The 16,202-nt window shown below is 43.2% G+C and overlaps 1 protein-coding gene across 1 annotated transcript in view; it reads right to left on the bottom strand.

Annotated features, from left to right (window-relative positions):
* The window catches only part of LOC306912890 (cadherin-18), a gene marked incomplete at both ends in the record, with an annotated part of 114,942 nt that overhangs the window by 19,443 nt on the left and 79,297 nt on the right, over nt 1-16,202 (bottom strand). The window lies entirely within an intron of this gene.

Genomic DNA, 16,202 nt, shown 5'->3' on the forward strand with positions numbered 1-16,202 from the left:
AGAGAGAGAGCAGGAGATAGAGATTGACAGAGATAAAGCTAGAAATGGCGAGGAGAACAGCAAGGCTGGCTGACTGAGGCGTGCAGAGCCTACTTAGTATTCACCACCAGAGCCTTGTTAAACTCTCGAGCAGCGCTGCATCCCGACACGTATGGCCAATCGAACCCGACTCCTGCCAGAAACCTTGTGATCCTTGATTAATGCTGTGTTGACCCGAGCCAAGCATGGGGTGACTTTCGGACTTTGCAGTGAGGCTGAAAAGTAGCACGGTCGCAGTTTTAGCTACGAGTGTGACAACAGCTCTGCAGTATACGGTAATGTAGGCCAGGTGCCTTCCTGGGAATATGCAGATGGTCTATACATGCATTAAACGTTTTGTAAACTTGGTGGTGTGATGCTATTACCTCTATTCTTTAACACAGTGGTTTTCAACCTTTTTCATATCAAGGCCCATGATGTATTTATGCATTTGACTATCAGCCCCTCCCCTAACCCCTCCCATTTTATCATACAACTACAGCTGTGGGTGCGGCTTCAGTTCAGGTGGATCACCACCCATCACCACCCACCAGGCAAACCAGGCATACTTAATGAACTGGTGGGCGTGCCCACATAAAAACAACATTTGAACAAATACTGTACACTTTTTTGAAAAAATTATACCTCCTTATATAAGACCTGATGATCATGTTTTAGGGTGGAAAAAAATCGTGGCACTCCATCTTTAAAGATCTATGAAAGTCCATTTGGTTACCAACTCTCCGTCATTTAGCGGACCATTTAGCGGATCATTTAGGGACCACCTGGAAGCTGTAACCACTTCCAGGACCACTGGTGGTCCCCGGACCACTGGTTGAACAGGAAGGATTGCAGACACACTGCACATGATATGGTACTGGCAGAAACACAGACCATGGATTTAGCAGAATTCAGAACCTTAATCTTGAGGTTCTAGTTGTATTGTCACATACTGTAACGAAGGCACTGGTGTTGTGTGTGCACGCGTGTACGGAGGCACTGGTGTTGTGTGTGCACGCGTGCATGTGTGCTCTTACTATAGTGCTAGGTCCATTAGTATGAAATGATGAGCAACTTCCTCGTGAATGGCCTGCGATTTCTGTCTCCGCCAGGCCAGCCGACCGAAGGTCAAAGGTCGGAGACTATATATGTTTTCGGTCCTGTCCGTCTGTCTGTCCATCCGTGTGTCCTTCTGTCTGTGAGTAACTAATCTTCGGCACGGTTGGACCAATTGGCGTGACGGTTTGCACTCACCCTCCCAGTAGGCCATGGAAGGAATAACCTCTGCCACAATTCTTTCAAGCCTGCCTCACGTTGACACTATAACAGGCCGCTTCACATTTTGGTCATTAACTCTTGAACTGTCGGTTGTACTAATCAAAAGGAATGTCCCCTGGATTGCGTAGGTCATTACGCAACTCTCTATGTCTTGTTTTCTGCAAAATACGCCTATAGATTTGGTCTAAGATCACAAGAAATCTCGGTGTCATTATGATCAAGATATATCTGCCAGATCTTTCAGATAGCACTCCTATTGGCTACAATTTGCTTTCAAAGTTGACGAGAGGTACCTGTTTTGCACAAAATGCCACAAATCATGAATATATAACTTTTGTAACTTACCATTCTCTGTCAGTCTCTGTCTCCCCCAATGTTAATACATTAAATGAGATTTTAGTGCAGCAAAAAAACAAACAAAACAAAAAAACATACTTGGCAGAAACACAGTTCATGGCAGACTCCACAATTTCTGTCTCATTTGCAGTTTTTGGGAGTGTAGACCGTCTGCCTGGAATATCCCCCATGGCTTGTTAAAATTGTGGTATTCTCCCTCCACACACCCCTTGGCCTCAATCTCTTTCTAACCCTCGCTTTCTCTATCACTTACGCATCAGGCATAGACAGCTGCTAGCTGGTTTTATCTCATAAACAGGGGTTTGCGGTACACATCAGTAATATGACACCAGCGGCAATTGTGGAGGTGATTCACTCCCAGGGTGTAGCCAGATGACGGGACGTGACAATCAGCTTGTGCCCGGAGTAGTTGACGGTTGTACAGTATATACAACTATGATGAAAATGAACTGTTGTTTAACTCACATTTGGGAAGAGCATCATTTATGACTAAATATTAACATGTTTTAGAAGGCCTGCCATCTATAATAATTGAATGGGCTTTAAGTACAGCCTTTGTCTCGCCATGCAGTCCCATCATATTGTTTGTGGGTGGATGTGTAGGTAGGTGGTAAACAGCTGGCCCTTCTAACACCAGCTAAGGCCAATCATGGGTACTTTAGCTTTAGGGAGCTTAAGCGTCCCAATTAAATATTATAATGAGCATAGCCTTGGAAACCACAGGCATTTTGTTTAAAAAAATAAATAAAAATAATAATAATAAATCATGGGCGAACGAGCCAGGAAATGTGGCATAGGAGTGGGAGTGAACCTTGCATTTCGCAAAAAACAATTACAGCGCAGACAGTGCAGTCACATTTGGTGACGTGAGTGTTCTCCGCTGCGTTCTACTGGGGAGGAGGAGGGGAGGGGAGGCGGGCTCATAGGTTGGTGAACCAATAGGAAGTTTGCGTCGGTTTCCAGTGTTAGTTTGTTCCGTACCTCTATGCCCAGAAAAGCAGGGCTCTTTCAGGCTATAATGAGCATTAATGAGTTCCAATTATATGTGAAGATAGGTTGAAAATGGGTGAAGTGTACCTTTTAAAGTATTTTTCCCCCCAGTTTTTCACGTGTTGGACAGTACTTCATTAGATCCCTTGGTGTGGTTGTTATGTGAAATGATGTCGTCCCTTTCTATTTAGGGTTTCTTCCTGGAGGCTGAAACCTTGACAGTCAAACGTGCCAAACGTGCATGCCAAACGGGTTGCATGGATCCTTCTCTTATCTTTTATGTTTTTTCTTATACTCGATATTGAGAAACAATTAGCTTGGCTCAATATCACATGGTGATGAATGACACTGAACATCCCCTTGTTGGAAGATCATGTCAGGCTATTAGGCAATGTGGCCAATGGCATCCGGCTAATGCGGCCTCGTAGGCATACATCACTTCAAGTCAGATACTAATATTGATAAAACGCTCAGTTCCAAGTAACACTCGTTGGGGAGAGGGAAATCTGTTTTTTATCGCAGAAAAGAGAGAGCACCTCGAGAGACAAGTCAAGTAATAGCCCCTTCAAAAAAAGGACCAGTATTCAATAAGGATTAGTCTGTCTGTTAACGCTTTCTTTGCCCATGCAGGAATATTCAGAATAAAGGCGCTAGAATGCCCAGCAGATGAGCAGATTTTACTTTGACAACCCCCGCCTGCCATTACCCCTCAAAACAGGGAGACATAATCTTCCATTATTATATTGCGCTGTCACATCTAAACTCTCTCTAAAAGCGTCTGGAGACGTCTTGGGCACTGAGGGCTCCATTTTCGTCACCGCTAAACCCCTTATCCCTAAACTTCGTTACCTTTTTTTTACTATTTTGCAAAACATTTTTGAATAGTTAAAATGACCAGTCTACAAGCTCACAACATGTCAATGTAGAATGACTAGTTGAACTATTCAACAAATGTTTTTCAAAATAGTAAAAAAAGGCAAAGAAGTTTAGGGATAAGGGGTTTAGCGGTGACGAAAATGGAGCCCTGAATGTATAAATAAATAGTCTGGCTGTGGAATGGCGGATATTGCCCAGACTACATGATCGTACAAGAAGTTCAAGAAGAATTCTCCTTTTATAGTATTTAATAGTACGGTATTGTTTTATATTTATTAATTAATTAATATTTTTTCAGAACTTTATTCAGCCAGTGTGAGAGTTGGCTAACATCTGTGTGTGTGTGTGTGTGTGTGTGTGTGTGAGTGTGAGTGTGAGTGTGAGTGTGAGTGTGAGTGTGAGTGTGAGTGTGAGTGTGCGTGTGCGTGTGCGTGTGCGCTTGTGTTTCCGCGTGCACGTGCGCGTGTGCGTGTGTGCAGGGATACATACTGTACTTAATAATGTAATTCAGACAGGCTTGCAAGGAAGCTGGTCATTTACCAATTTTGCAGCTCACACGCAAACCTCTTTAATGTTACAGGCTTACAGCTATACTTAACTTATAGTCAGGGCCATGCAAGTTGGAAGTGTCGAATACACTCCCCATCCATTGTGCAATACTCATGCCCGTTTTGCTTTGTTTGCTTTTGTCACCCATGACCAAAGAACTTGTGCTTTCTGTTCCACTGTACATGTTTCCACTTACATTGGTGACTCAGCACTGCACACCCTCGGGTCATATAGGACACACACACCATGTTTGAGGCCGTTCGGTGAGACGGTTCCCAAATTATGCAAGTTATATACACACATGTTTTGAGTTTAGGGGCTCCAGTTTTGTCTCATCTTTCTAAAGCCACTATTTGGGGTTTTAGGAGTGGGGAAAGGGTGTTCCCCCACTAAAGTTGGTATTTTGGTTACCTGTCTAAATCCCTTAAACACCTCCGTTACCCGTTATATTATGCATAGGTGTGGTTTGGGCGTTGCAATAATTAAACCACATTGAACCAATCACCAGTCTTGGCTTTAAGAGATCACTTTAAGAGATCCCTTACCCGTCGCCCGTTAGTGCTATATTGCTTCATAGCCGCTGCCGCTGCATCTCCATTGAGGCGTGTGCGGTGTGCCTACCGAACTCATTTGGCACGGTTTACGGGTGCTTTTAAACTCTGCTATCGACTTCCCAAATGTATGTGACCAAAATAGCAATTTAGGGGAAAGCGTGCCAACACGCCCATGACCACACTTCTAGGCGCAAATACCGCTGTCGGCAAAAAAGATAGCGGGTGACGCGGGACGAAAATACCATTAAGGGACAGAGAAAGCTCCTATATTCGTAATGTTCGGGCAGCGGCTGAATTGCGGGCTGCGCTGCGGGTAAAGGCTGCGACAGAATTGGAGCCCTAGATCCCCTGTGGATGTCTGAGGGGCACGTTAGCCTGATTATCTGACTGAAGCTGGTGTAGGTTGGGTCTCTGTGGTCTCTACTCTGTGGAGATTGAAACATGGAGCTGGAAACACGCACGCACGCACGCACGCACGCACGCACGCACGCACGCACGCACGCACGCACGCACACACACATAAACAGGGACAGGTCCCCCAAGATTTCAAACTGGCCATAGTAACCCCCCTGCACTACAGGGAGCAAATTAGACCCCGGCAACTATACCGCCCTATTTCTATTTCTTAGCTCCATCTCGAAAGTGATGGAAAAAAATGTCTCTGAACAGGTTGAAAAGTATCCTGCCACAAAAAAATTAATCAGAACATCCCACTCCACTGACACATGCCTCCTCTATTTGATCATCAAACACGAGGTGGATGCTGGCAAATACTGCGGCATGGTCATGCTGGACCTCCAAAAGGTTTTTGACACCTCTTTCAAACGTTATGATTTCTGCATGTCAGTGTGTTTTATGCCTTTTATCAGTAATGATATTATGATACACCTACTGGACTGTATTAGTGGCTCCATTACCATTGATTACCATCTTTCTAGACACATACAGTACCTGTGAAGTTCTATTGTTAATGTCTACAGTATGCCACGTGTGCACGCACGCACGCACGCACGCACGCACGCACGCACGCACGCACGCACGCACGCACGCACGCACGCACGCACGCACGCACGCACGCACGCACGCACGCACGCACGCACGCACGCACGCACGCACGCACGCACGCACACACACACACACACACACACACACACACACACACACACACACACACACACAGCCCTGGCTGGCAACATCACAGAACACAGACATACGGTTACATCTGACAAATATATAACAAAATATTACCACCTACTACCACTACCTATTTATGTTACGGATGCTCACTTGTTGTTCGGTTGCATCAATTTAAGTAAATAGTGGTCAGATTGTCAGACGATGCTTTGCCGCATGTATAGGATGGAAACCCCTGGTGTTCACGACCTGGAGACCTGTCATGAGATTTCAGCGCACTGCACATCAAAGTCAAAGTGACGTCGTTAAGATGGTAAATGCAGACAATAGCTGTGATCTCATCGTACACAGCTAACTTGATAAATGGGGGACATAGCCTACACATTTTAACCATAGCTAAAATAAAGGGAAACAAACAGGGAAAAAAGGGAAACAAAGAGAGAAGTGTAGAGTTAAAAACAAAAATATTATATGTTTGCGTGCTCAAAAAGGAAGAATAATCACATTATAATCCAATCAAAGAGTCAATTGGTTTTGCCGTTGAGCTTTCAGACCCATATTTCCAAATCCACATCATGACTGCTAGATAGACCCCTTTACTGCACAGTCCTGGTTAAAAGCCCTGTTAGTCACAAACCAAGCTACGTAGAGATAATTGCACTGTCTGCGCTCCCATGAATATACCAATATGAAATGGCTGCACTCAAACTACTGTCAATGTTTGGGTGAACGTTATTTTTTATTCTATCACATGTGGAAATCAAAGTGTGGAGGGGAGTGAAAAGCGAATATTCTGTCTGTGACTGAATTCAGATTAAAGAGGTTAACTGAAAAGTGAAAAGGAAAGGAATGAAAGGGTATTGTAAAGTCTGACCAAGGATATAAACTGTTTTGTTGCACACCACAATGCCACCAGAAAGGCTTGCAGTCCAAAAGCCCTGAATGTTCCAAAAGAACATATGAAAAAGGTCATATATAGCCTAGAAAAGAGACTAAATGTTGCATTGTGCCTTCATCCAAAGATCTTTAAAATGTTCATAAGATGAACCCATTCACACAAATTCACACACTACCATGAGTGAGAGAGAGAGAGAGAGAGAGAGAGAGAGAGAGAGAGAGAGAGAGAGAGAGAGAGAGAGAGAGAGAGAGAGAGAGAGAGAGAGAGAGAGAGAGAGAGAGAGAGAGAGAGAGAGAGAGAGAGAGAGAGAGAGAGATATTGCTGATTGATTGCTCAAAAGTGATATGGGCAAACCTTTATTGTACAACTCAAGCAGGTTGATTGCAGCCTGGAAAGCACACAGGAAAGCCCACAGGAAAAAATAATTCCCTCAGGACATTGGTCTGGAACTCCTCAGTTTGATTTTCATTTCGCTCACCCCGGAGTTGTGGGTGACCAAACAGAGCCCACTATTCAAAGTGAGACTTGTTTTCCTGTGATGTTGGAATCTGTTTGGAAATAAATCTTCCACACCAAAGTTCCAGACAAATATCTACGCAGTGATATTAGTCTGGCCATGCCAGGCTAGGTTAATTGATCTGCATTGCAGGACCTTGTTGTCAATAATGATGTGATTCATATTCCATGTCTTCCACTCTTCCTCTCAATGAAAGCAGTATGTGCAGTGTAGACTACAGCTTGCTGCTGTTATCCTAATGGGGCAAAAAAAGAAAAGAATATTCCTCTCGGCATTCCCACTATTAGCTGTTATCTTCAGTGCCTCCCACTGGACATAAAGGTGGCCCAGTAAAGGTACTTGTGTGCAACAGAAATTCAGAGATAGATCCAATGGGACGTGACCTACCGCTGACTACATACTCCAGTTTTACACTTTTAAAGATGAAATCCTTAGACAATCATCCAATTCTATGTTGGTAATGAAGAGGCCATCAAATGTCAAGCGGGCTCTTAACGTGGAGAGATTGTTGCTGTGTCTTCTGACAATGTCAGCAGGAGAGCCGCTGCTCGCTCGGTCCACTTTCCACAAATCATGCTGGTTCAGCAGATAATGGACTGCTAGAAGAAGCTACATCCGTTGCGAGGGAATGGATGTGCGAATGACATGAAAGCTAATTAAACTTCCCACATATCAATGCTTTGACAGCATAGCTTTCAACCCTGCTGATTAACTGGAATATTGTATGCTCTTTTGCATGCATACCAGAGAAGTGGGTGTAGGGGAATGCCTATAGAAACCTTACAGCATCTGGGTTGTTCAGAGATCATAGCCTCACATTTAATTGCCTTTTTAGCAGCAAATGTCACCACAATGTGACAGATATAACGGGATCAAAATGAGTGTTTAATTTTCCTTGCTAAGCAGGCGCAGTAAAAAAGGCTTTTAACTAACAGGTTATGTCACTAAGTGTGTTGTTTTTCAACCTATCCCTATAGTAATGTACCTTATATGTGTTTGACCTGCCTTTACCACAGTGCCTTTGGAACGTCGGTGAGATAATGCATCTGTTTGACAGTTGCCGTGCCCAAGGCTCTTCAACAACAATCAGACAAACAAAAAGACCTGAAGAAAAGGAAAAAAAAGTCTGAAGAAGATCCAGAATGTGAGCCATCGGTCTAAACCAGCTCATTCAATTCAACTCGAAATCATCTACCAAATAACGACATTTAGATTAGATCATGTGAAACAGAGATGTCACGAGACTCGCAGAGAAAGGCAGAAATGGAATCAAAACAAGATAATAGCTTTTAGTCAGGCATGGCTTTGATACTAACCGTGGTAACTATATAATGCCTCATTTAATGGGTATGCTTTTTACTCAAAACTGTTAACCACATTAACTCCCGTCTGTGTCCATATTTTGGAGACATTTTGTACATACATTAAAAAATAGCAAATGGTAATTACCTGAAATAAGCATACATGTCATGAGCATACATTCTATGCTATTTGTGTTGCTTGTATCTCTGTATGCTTGTTTTTATGATCTTGTACAGAACTTTGGTTGACCTTTTGGTCTTTGTAAATGTGTTCTAGAAATAAAGTTTGATTTGATTTGATGAGCAAGAGAGTGAGAGGCCGAAGGCAAATTGAAATGAACTTGATCTACAGTACTGCACACAACAATAGGATTTGGGCTGTGTGCATCTTAGCTTCTAAAAGCATTAGTCATTTTCAACTCAATGGCCATTATGTGCGATCAGCAGCGGAAGTTCACATCGAGTTCAATTAAAAAGCTATTAGCAGGGTGGAAAGTACATTTACTCAATGTTCCAATACGTCATTACTTCTAAGTCCATCACAAGAGGCATAATGTACTTTTTACTTCACTACGATTATTTGACAGCTTAGTTACTTAGCAGTTATAATTTAGATTAATACAAAACATACATTGACTTAGGTTAGCTGAGCTCAATGGTGGAAAGTAAATACGTGCATTTACTATATGTACTTAAACTTTACTGGAGTATTTCCAATTTTCTATACTTTTACTTCTACTCAGAGACAAACATTGTACTTTTTATATCACTACAATTATTAGAAAACTTTAGTTAGTTATTTAGTTATTTAGTTATTTAGTTATTTAGTTATTTAGTTACTTTGTATATCCTATTATAACATACATTATAACCACGTCAGCCCTATTTAAACTTTAGCTATTTCAACAAAGTTGATCTACAAGCTTGCTTCAAACATGCAAATCTCCTATTTTCCAAATATTAGTTTTAATACATTTGAGTATATTTAATTTAGGTAGTTTGTATTTTGATGCCAGTACTTTTGTACTTTTACTCAAGTACATTTTATTGCCAGACTTTTACTTGAAAGGGATTGCAATTTTGATACTTTTACTTGAGTACAACATGTGAGTACTTCTTCCACCACTGAGGTTAAGCTATACCCAGCAGCACATAATAAAAACCTGTTCCACATTTACCAGCGATGAACACATTAATGCATTCATTTACATTAATGTGATTTTGAAAAGGACGATTCTGCATAATGAGCACTTTTATGTTGGGTACTGTGAGTATCTTTTATTTTGATGCCAATGAGTGTAGGACTTCTACATTTTGTGGTTTGCAAAAAGAAATCGCAGGTATTTGCTACATCACATCTACAAATGAGGCAAAGACGAGGTCACAATGGGGTTAGTTTTCAGTCTGCCATTCATGTGTGCGTGTGCGTGCATCTGTGTGGTGTTCATTTGTTCAAAGACGGAGGGACAAAGACCAGCCGCCAACCACCAGCCTGTCACAATGGCATTGAAAGAACCCGCTCTGAGAGAGCTTGCTTTAATTAACAGACACGAGAGTCAACAGTAGCCTGCATTGTTCACCGCTTCTCCCCGCAATCTATCGCACTCGCTTTCACGCACGCACGCACGCACGCACGCACGCACGCACGCACGCACACAAGCACAAGCACAAGCACACAAGCACAAGCACGCACGCACACAGCTTTTGTGAGCAGAACAAATTACGTCTAAGAGCCAGGGTGACAGTCAAACTTTTCTATTCGAGCGAATCTGAGATCCCCTTTTTCAGGGCGAGCACAAAAGGCTGCCGCCGCCAGTGGGCTGCAGCAGATGTCTGCGGCAGAGTGAATCGGCAGTTTTAACGGTTTTGAAGGGGAAGGTGTTTGGCTTATAAGGTGGTGGATTTGAAAGGGACTGGGGAAAGTTGAGTTTAAACAATAAGTTCCTTTCCACTCTCTGCCTAAAAGCGACGTTAAAAGTCCCTTGAGCAGCATCACGTTTATAAGCTGCTCCAGTGGAGTTGCACAATGGTCAGTTAGTTGTACAATGATAAGCAAAGCTCTTTCGTGTAACTGCTCCCTCACTGCTGTAGTAATAACCACATGAACCCTAGCTCTGGTCCATAGCGCTAGGAGTTAAATGTGACTGTGAGTGTATTTTCGGAGAATAGCTATTTACAAATATATGCATTTTTGTCAATAAAAAAACAAGAACTGATCAATTATCAGTTAATTACCAGTGGCTGCCTTATATCTCCAGAATTGTGCTATGTAATGTAAATAGACGCCTTAAAATAATAACGTTTTACTTTGTTTTAATTGATCTAATCCGACGTGGCTTGTATTTGTCACAAATACGCAAATGGCACAACCTCTACACTTTGGTGTCAACCAGGTGGCACTGAATGAGTAACAGGATCTGTCGAGGTGACTCTGTAACTGACAGTGTAGCCTTAGCCTACTACAAATGGAACCAAAGGACCCTTTTATAACAATAATGGAAATTAAATGGACTGTTATGGAGGTCGGTGCGGCGGTCCGGTAGTCTGCGTGGGGGTCCGAATGTGTTAGTGTTACTGTTAAATCAGCGGGTGTACGCCACGCCGGTGGCGTCCCCGTTTTTACTACCCCGTTTCGCACCAGTAAGGGGCGGGGGGGCGGGGGGCGGGGGGGGCAAGGCGACGGCCCTAGTTACAGCTAGTTGAATCGTCAAAACTCCTGCATTTGATCATCAATTTATTCCATTAGATTAGACCATAGACCATTTTATGGTTGTATCCAGGAAGAAAACATTCTCTGAGGTAAACGAGTTAGTGTACATCCCCCATAATAGCCTATAGCCACTAGAATGTTTTAGTTATTACATAACTTAATATTCTACTGCATGTATTCTTCTTGGACAAATATAAAAATATACTCCTATGGAAAGGCTATATTATGTAATAGTTAGAGAAATTCAAAGTTTCAACACCAAAGTAGTAGTAGGCTATAGTAGTTGTTGTGAATTAGCAAACTGGACATTTGGACTGAATGTTTCCTTTATCCTCATGTTGGGCTTCTATTTTCGCCAAAGTTTTTATTTGTGTTGTTTCTTTCAACACGTTGTGCTTCCCGAGTTCATGTTCCACATACGTCTGCCTTGACTTCTGTGTGCGCTGACTGTGACTGGCACGGTGTGTCCCTCCCCTCACTGGTGCGAAACTGGGTTGTAAAAACGGGGACGCGCTCCGGTGGGCTCTGCTTTGCTGCGATGAGGCATCATGGCGGTGGCGCTCCTCGCACAGGTGACCGTTTCGACTATGGCATTAAAAGTGTCTCCCCTCTATGGGTTGCGTAGAAAGGCAGCCAATCAGAACTACGCGTCAGTATGACTATATGTCGAGGTTTTCATGGGTATTCATAGACCAGTGCTTTTCAAGCCACTGGTAAAAAACATCCAAGTCTTGTTTGAAATTACTAAACCTTTCTGAACTGTCCACAGCCACAGAGACACAGAGCAAGTATAGACAGAAAGCGTACCATCTCATATTGTAAGAAAACACGGTTGAAAAGAGATTCGTGCTCCTTTAACTAACTTTAGAGCTTCACCACTCACTGACACAATTGGGAGAAGAAATCACAAAATTGGACCAATTGAGCACCTTCCAGAGTTCTGTTTTGTCTGTCTAAAAAATATGATGTGAATGAAGTCACCCCGTAAAACATAAAATGCCTGCACAATGCACTGGTGGCAAATGGTTCAGTATTGAGTGTGTCAGGAAAGCAGAATGAGGAAATGGGATACCAGGAGTCCAGGACTCAGTCAGTCACCAACAACAAATATAGCAAAAATATATATTTAATCACATGCACTCTAGCGTTCCGATCCTACAGCGAACATTCAGAGAAAACATGGGTGTGACGTGTTGTGTGCTTGTAGATCTGCATTTTTTTATTGAAGAGATTTGATGTAGAGGGGAGAAAGAATTCACAGGTTTCTGGAACGGGGCAGCAAGGTGATTTTGTGGTTAGACAGTAAGTCTAACCTGAATAAGTCACTTTGGATAAGATCATTTCCCAAATGCCTAAAATGCAGCTTAATGTAACCAGTTTTGAATTAATTACAGTAGACCTATTTCCACTGGGATGTAGCCAGCGAGCACTCTGGCAAACCTCACCTCAGATCTAACTGTGTGCCTCCATATTAGGTTTAAAGGAGACAGCATGCATACAGTAAGACTAGTTGGTCATACTACACAAACTCACCTTCAATCACAGTGATTTAGATGATTAGTATGAGTCCACAAAACTATACAAAAGTGGTGAATATGGGTATAGGGTTGTAACTCTTTTTCCTTTTTGGAGATGGAGTATACTTTAATCTCTCTCTCTCTCTCTCTCTCTCTCTCTCTCTCTCTTTCTCTCTCTGTCTCTCTCTCTCTCTCCTCATCCACCTCATCACGTGCTCTCTCTCTCTCTCTCTCTCTCTCTCTCTCTCTCTCTCTCTCTCTCTCTCTCTCTCTCTCTCTCTCTCTCTCTCTCTCTCTCTCTCTCTCTCTCTCTCTCTTTCTCTCTCTGTCTCTCTCTCTCTCTCCTCATCCACCTCATCACGTGCTAAGCAAACTCAAACCAGACACTTGCAATTACAATTACAATTTGAAGCCATAGCCTTTGATTGACTGGTGATAAAAACGTAGGCATATATGTTATAATTAAGGGATTATTAACACATTTTGCGGATCAGATTTAATCACAAAAATGTGTTCAGAACTAGGTGTGGGGAGACTTGTCCCCATCCTGTCTCTAAAGCATAAATACATGGTATTTGAGCCACCAGCAGTCATGTGGGGCCTTGGGGTTCCACACAACTGCGTGCTATGTGTTCACTAAAACCATCCTGTGATCTTCAGTGGCTGAACATGGAACCGGTCGAACTTTGTGAGCAGTTCTTCTCAGATCTCAGATCTATAATACAATGGCTGCGTTTTAGAGATCACATGCTCGATAGCACAGTTACATGAAGCTCAGTCAGCTGAACAATATATTTAGAAGCCATGGATTAACCAACGCTGCTTGTCCTGATATATTGTTATACGTGTCGTGTGTATAAAAAGCCAACAGACCAGAGATTAGACAAGCTGCCTTTTGACATGAAAGTTACTTCTTGTTTGTAGCCCAGGCCAGCTGCTGGAGTCTGGGTGTGAATAAGAAATGGTCTACCCTCCTTTTTTGAGAAAAACACTTAAACCTCAGTTTCCCCAGTTGAGCTGCTCAGTGGGCCATAGACAAAGCCTGTGATTGAACTGGAAAGATCACAGTGGTGAACAGCGGAAGAACTGTGGTTCTACAAGACAGCTATACCAGTGATAAACAGTGGGAGACTGTGTGGTTGCACTGGACAGTTTCCAGCCCTGAAAGAGTGTAATTGCATTGAGCACGTAGTTGTGTGTGTGTGTGTGTGTGTGTGTGTGTGTGTGTGTGTGTGTGTGTGTGTGTGTGTGTGTGTGTGTGTGTGTGTGTGTGTGTGTGTGTGTGTGTGTGTGTGTGTGTGTGTGTGTGCTCTCTGAGCTTTTGTGGCTTAAAATTGTCTTCTAAAAAACCCAACAACAACAAAGTCCTGTCATTGCCTTGTGGATATACTCAAAGAAAATGTCGTACTTGTTTACTTTTTACAGTTCTCCGTCTCTTTTAATGGTGACTGCAGTTGGCCCTTGCCCCTGTTGAAGTGACTGCACTCTCTCGGCTGTCAATTGGAAGGACAGGTGGAGTATCTGTGAGTGCCACTTGGATTAACAGAGTGAAAAAAGAAAAGAAACGTCTCCTCGCATCAATAAAGGAGAAGTGGGCAAAGTGAATGGGGGTGTGAGGCTGCAGGACCACGGGCTAAACAGACTTATCTCCTATTATCACATAGACTTTTCTGATCTCTCCCCCCCCCCCCTCTCTCTCTCTCTCACTCTCTCATTCTGACTCTCTGCCTGTCTCTCCTCTCCTATTTCATCTTCCCAGTGATGGAAGAAGTACTCACATGTTTTACTTAAGTAAAAGTATCAATACCCTATTGTAGAAATAGTCAAGTACAAGTTTGGTATTCAAAATTGACTTAAAACAGTACCAGAAGTAAAAGTACTCATTGTGCAGCAGGCCCCACTTCACACGTTTTCAAATTCATGAAATGTATAAAACATTCAATGCAAGCTCACAACCGGTCACTTCGTGCATGGCACATTGTGAACTTGTGGATCAGCTATTTTCGAATGGCCGAAATCGGCCATGTAGTTTCTGAATAATTGGTTAATGTATGTTTTGTAATGAACTTACTAGTAAGTTTTCAAATAATTGTAATGGAGTAAAAAGTCCAATATTTGTCTCGTATAGATGTAGTGGAAGATGTCGTGGAAGAAGTAACTGTATACATTTACTTCTTTATTTTCTTCTTATTCTTATTCTTATTATTTACTTCTTCATTTACACGCACGCACGCACGCACGCACGCACGCACGCACGCACGCACGCACGCACGCACGCACGCACGCACGCACGCACGCACGCACGCACGCACGCACGCACGCACGCACACACACACACACACACACACACACACACACACACACACACACACACACACACACACACACACTCACACTCACACTCACACTCACACTCACACTCACACTCACACTCACACTCTCACACTCACACTGGTGAAAACCACCACTGAGTTAAACTTCTTGGAAGATATAGTGGAAGAAGTAAATGTATAGAAAACCACCACCACCACTTCACCTTCTCTCTCTCTCTCTCTCTCTCTCTCAAACGGCTGAGATTGGCTCAGGGTTTTAAATGCTCTGTGATTGTCTGCTGAGACCGCCCTGGGGGCTAGGTATGGCACCTGAGACCAGAACGGTTGCCATAGCAACACCCATCTGGGCCATTACCTCGTCAGCACACTATAACGCTGAGGAGGGTGTGCAGCGACACAGAAAATGAGAGAGAGAGAGAGAGAGAGAGAGAGAGAGAGAGAGAGAGAGAGAGTGACAGAGATTGGTTATATCTGAATTGGTGTAGCCCCCCCCCCCCACACACACACACACACAATCTGGTGAGTAGCCTTATTGATGCTACAAAAGGTCAAAGACTCTCCCCATCTACTACATAGATGTGATATCCTCAACCCACCAACACCTGAGGCGCTGTGAGGCTTGCAGATCTGCTATTTTCACAATTTTTGCCTCTTCCTTATATTATTTGACTATTTGGCCAATGTATGACCAGTTTCTACAGTATGCTGTAGTTTGTTATTTACTTTTGATGCAGTAATGGTGTTGAGGTATTGAAAGGGTCTAAAGTCCTTAAATTGAAGAGCACCCCAGCAGCTGACTTTACCATCCAATCAGCTTCGGACAAACACCCAACAGGTCCCTGGCACCAACCTACAGTAGTCAACCCTTAATCGATTCAGGGCCGGACATGGCCCCTGCTTGGCCATTTCCCACAAATGGGGCAGTAGCCCAAGCCCACTGTGTGCTTGTGGAGAGGACATAGAAAGGTATGCACCTCCTTCGGCTCTGGCAAGGCAAGCTTCTGTGACGCACGCAAAAGCTTGCCAATAAAGCTCCTTTGGATTGTATTGAAAATTCCTGGAAAATATGTGCTGTGTTTGGCCAGTAGTCACTGAGTGGCAGTGACACAACGTGCCTTCCACACTTCCACCTTACAGTGCGATACAGGTCGCTCCAATGAACTGCAGCGG

The sequence above is a fragment of the Electrona antarctica genome, assembly GCF_951216825.1.
Source record: "Electrona antarctica genome assembly, chromosome: 20".
NCBI classification, from domain to species: domain Eukaryota; kingdom Metazoa; phylum Chordata; class Actinopteri; order Myctophiformes; family Myctophidae; genus Electrona; species Electrona antarctica.